The sequence below is a fragment of the Crinia signifera genome, chromosome 6 (genome assembly GCF_055691185.1).
Source record: "Crinia signifera chromosome 6, ASM5569118v1, whole genome shotgun sequence".
Taxonomy (NCBI): domain Eukaryota; kingdom Metazoa; phylum Chordata; class Amphibia; order Anura; family Myobatrachidae; genus Crinia; species Crinia signifera.
Window position 1 is genome coordinate 210337773 of NC_139222.1, and position 4473 is coordinate 210342245.

At 46.5% G+C, this 4473-nt stretch overlaps 1 long non-coding RNA gene across 1 annotated transcript; it reads right to left on the minus strand.

Annotated features, from left to right (window-relative positions):
• Positions 1-637: 637 nt before the first annotated feature.
• LOC146007202 (uncharacterized) lies at positions 638-1862 on the minus strand. Its single transcript, XR_014444278.1, has 2 exons — positions 1771-1862; positions 638-815 (listed from the first exon to the last, which is right to left on the minus strand). It is a non-coding gene; the product is annotated as an uncharacterized LOC146007202 (long non-coding RNA).
• Positions 1863-4473: the final 2611 nt, after the last annotated feature.

A 4473-nucleotide genomic window follows, 5' to 3' on the forward strand; every position in this document is an offset into this window, starting at 1 on the left:
GTTCTATTATAGTCTAATTCCTCTGCCACTTATCCTTCCCTCACTCAGAATCCCACTTGGTATCCTACACAGGGGAGGCACTCAGGCCCTTATTCAGATCGGTGCGGATATTCCCGCATTCTTACGGAGCGGTCCGCACGCCACGGTGTTTTGCCGCATGCGGCCATCGTCCGTAGAAACGCCCACGTGTCCTCCGCATTCGGACGGACTCACTCTTTAAGAACAGGGCGTGTTTACGGACGACATATAAACCATGCGTGTGCGGGAGAAACACTCAGATTCTGCACGGTATTACAGAGTATTACAGAGTATGCTCGGAAATACCGCATCCGACCGGGAGCCAAGCGGTGCTACCGCCCGTAAGCGGAGTATTTACGCCAAACAACCCACTATTAAGTATCTTCTGCAATACATCACATGACCCACTTATTCAATTACCTATCCTCATAAAAAACTGCTTATTTGGAATTGGAATCAATTAGATGCCAATATATCCTTACAAGCATGCCTAACACATGCATTGCACACATTAACCCTTACAGCAATTTAAGTGCAATGGTTTGTATTAGACCCTGTGTAAAAGATTATAAACAATCTACACATCTACTGTTTAATGTGCAAAGAAAACCAACAACTGTGAACTTGCATAAACAATTTATTTGAAAACACAATTAACATATAAATAAAAAAATATCAAATAATAAATTAAATCAGGAGATCTCTGAGGTCCTGCAGGTCGGCTAGCAGTAGCCTCAAATGGTGCTCCGCCCGCAGGAGGGCCCCACGCACCCCCTCATCTGCCGGTGTGGTGTCATCTGTGGGCATGTCAAAGGGGCAAAAATTAGTCATGTTATTCATGCATACATTTCACATACTGCGACATAAATTGCACAAATGCTAGGTGACATGTGTATATATATATATATATATATATATATATATATATCTATCTATGTAGAGAGATAGAGACACACATAGATAAATAGATATGACACATACATATATACATACATGCAAACTTATTTACTACATACTGTCTTTTTTTGCCTCTACCCTTTACTCTGCAGAAGACATAACAGTCATAGTGTTTCTTCTCAGTCACAACCCACCCATGACTAACCAATGACAAGCATGTCATGGCCTCCGTCAATAAGAACTTGTCACAATCTGCTCAGTCTAAGTTCAGTGATGGTTCGTGGCATGGGAGTTATGCAAATGTCAGGAATGCACAGTACACATCCTCAAAATCATAATTCTGTCTAAACCAACCTACAATTCTGTGAGGGCAAAAAAACAATCTGAACTACAGGGGGTGTTTAGGTAGAGGAGGCTCCTGGGACACTGGCAACTTCTGACTCCATTCCAAGGTAGGCCGGGCCATACTCCATTTATAGCATACATCCTAGAGTTTATAAATAACATTCACCAACAATATAGATTCCACTATTTGATGGGTCATAATCTACGATTGCAGCAGGTGAATTTAATCCACAAATGATCCACTCATCCCTTTACTCCAGGATCCTGTTTAACTACAACGGTTATGTGGCAGTCAAAATGGAGCTCCAACCCATCCCACAAACCTGTGTAATTGAGAGGTGTCCTGGATGAAAGGGATGCCTTGGACACCCCATCTAACCCGTACCTGTATCTGTAGCTACCCACTTTGGGGTCTATATGAATAGTATTGGAACAAAATTTTTAATCACCAGTGCTACATAACAAATACCAGTACAACTACTTCATGAATGATGCATTATGTAAACATACCGATCTGCTGGGACTCCGGGGCTTGGCACGCCTCCTCCCCCTCGGAATCGGAATCCTCTGGGGCAACCGTGGCCTCCTCAGCCCCCTCCTCCGCCAGCTCCTCTGCCACCATGACCACGTCCACCTCCTCCGCCACAAGCACCTCCTCCTCCACCTCCTCCTCCTCCTCCACCTCCTCCTCCTCCACCTCCTCCTCCACCACCACCACCTCCTCCTCCACCTCCTCCTCCGCCACCAACACCTCCTCCTCTGCCACCAACTCCTCTTCCACCTCCTCCACCACCACCTCCTCAGGCACCTCCTCCTCCTCCACCACCTCCTCCACCATCTCCTCCACCATCTCCTCCAACATTTCCTCCTCCTCCACTTCCTCCTCCTCCACCCTTGCCGCCACCTCCTCCTCAGGGTCTTGGGCCTCCTCCTGGGCCAGGGCTGCCTCGGCCTCTTCACGGGCCTGTCGTGCTCGGGCTCGTGCTGTGTGGTAGAAAAAAAAATCATGGTCAATGTCGGGTCATTGGGGCACATGTATTAATCCATAACAAGACATACATGGAAGGGTGATAATGATGGCAAACGATGCAGGCAAGTAGCTCCTTACTGTTAATGGACTCAAAAATGTGACATTTAAATTATTATGTGATTGTTAGTAATTTGTTCAAACATTACAACCCTGGCATTTATCAATGTGTAACACATATTAGATCTGGCACATTGTATGCATCAGAATCCTCAATGCTATGTCATTACATATAAAAGCCACATGACTGCATGTTAACCAGGAAGAAGCACACATAACAGTCTATGGACTTTTAAACCCATGGACACCCACTTATCATGAGACACCTGTTATTGTTTATATATGCTATGTTGTAAGTGCGAAATTTCATAGCTAAAATACTCACAATCAGCAATTTCGCCCCTGATTTGCTGCAACAGCTGGGGCTGGCGCCTGCGGAGGTCCGACCACCGCCTCTCGAGCTGCCCGAGGGACCTCCGCACCCGAGTGCGGGCGTAAATACGGCGCCCTGCCGCAGCATAGGCCCTCCGCTTATGGCGGTTAGTGATAAAGGGCCCCGCACGGCCCAGCCTTGTCTCCATGACGGAGACCAGAACCCTCAGCTCCGCATGTGTAAAGGGGTCTGCCCTTCGTGTCTCCGCCATGTTAACAATGGCATCTATCAACCAATCAGGTGGTGGCATTGGTTGATCACAGTTATTTGTGTTAATAACTTTATTGTTCATCTTTACATGAACAGCGTCTCTGCGCCAACACAAATGGTGACAAATTCGCATGCCTTAAAAACAGTAGTGCTGATGTATGGCAATGAACAAATCTGATATATATAAAACACAGTGTGTATGCACTTAGCAAATCCAATGACGCCTCGCTCCGCCAAGCAACGCGTGCTATAGCTTAGCAACGCATAGCTGTAGTTAGCATTACTTACTCTATGCATCTATGTGTATGCGTACATTTATGTGTAAAAGACACATACACATACTTGCAGGTATCCTGAGACCAGCATTATACACCAGCCCTGCCTGCCTGCCTGCCTGCCTGCCTGCCTGCCTGCTCCTTGAAATGTTGAAACATGTGAATAAATTCAAATATCATATATATAGATATATATATATATATATATATATATCTGCAAACAAATCATACATCAACACAGGAAAAAATCCCCAACACATTAGAGAATAAATCAATGTACTCACCAGTCATCAGGGATAGTATCAACTACAATAATGAAGATATAACAAACACATAAGATCCCTTGTACAAGGTATAATAATTAGCACCTATATTGAACTTCCCCCAAAACTAAGCACATATGATAAATATCTCCTATTTCTTTGCCATTAGGAGGGCAGGCTGGCTAATTTTAGTTTTGTAACACTGACAACTAACACACTGTACTTATTTGAAGGGCTGATTTTGACTAAAATTGGTGTGTTCTGTCAACTCGATAACATGTACCTGAAGTATCTTTGCGCCACAGAGTCCCGCAGCTGGTATCCCCTCCGGCATTCAGGGGCGCGGGATGGGCGCATGGGCGGATCTTGCGGCTCAGATGGTACCTCCCACTCATCAAAGGGTATCTCACGCCGCACAGCAATGTTGTGGAAAAATATACACAGGCCCACGATCCTCGACACCATTTGAGGCGCATACTGTAAGTCACCACCAGTGCGGTGGAGCACTCTAAATCGACCCTTTAAAAGGCCAATTGAGCGCTCCACCACTTGCCTGGTGGCAACATGCGCCCCATTGAATGCCTCCTGTGGGCCCGGTGCTGGGTAGCTGTACGGCGTAAGTAGCCAGGGCGTACATGGGTAACCGGAGTCACCCAGAACCCACGCATCACGGCCTTCCAGCTCTTGTAGTCTTTGCCATATCCCGGTTTGTCGGATGACATGAGAGTCATGGGCACTTCCGGGAAACTTCGAGTTGAAGGCGAGAATCTCCATGGATGGGCCACATACCACCATCACGTTCAGTGAGTGGAACAATTTGCGGTTCCTATATATCTTCTCACTTCGAGATGGAGGCACAAATGGTACATGGGTGCCATCCACAGCCCCTATCACATTAGGGAAGCCAGCAATTTGATGGAAGGCCTGCTGGCTTCTGCGCAGGGTCTCGGTGGCAAATGTCATGGCCATGAAGTGCCCCTTGCGCCTGAACATGGCCGACGTCAC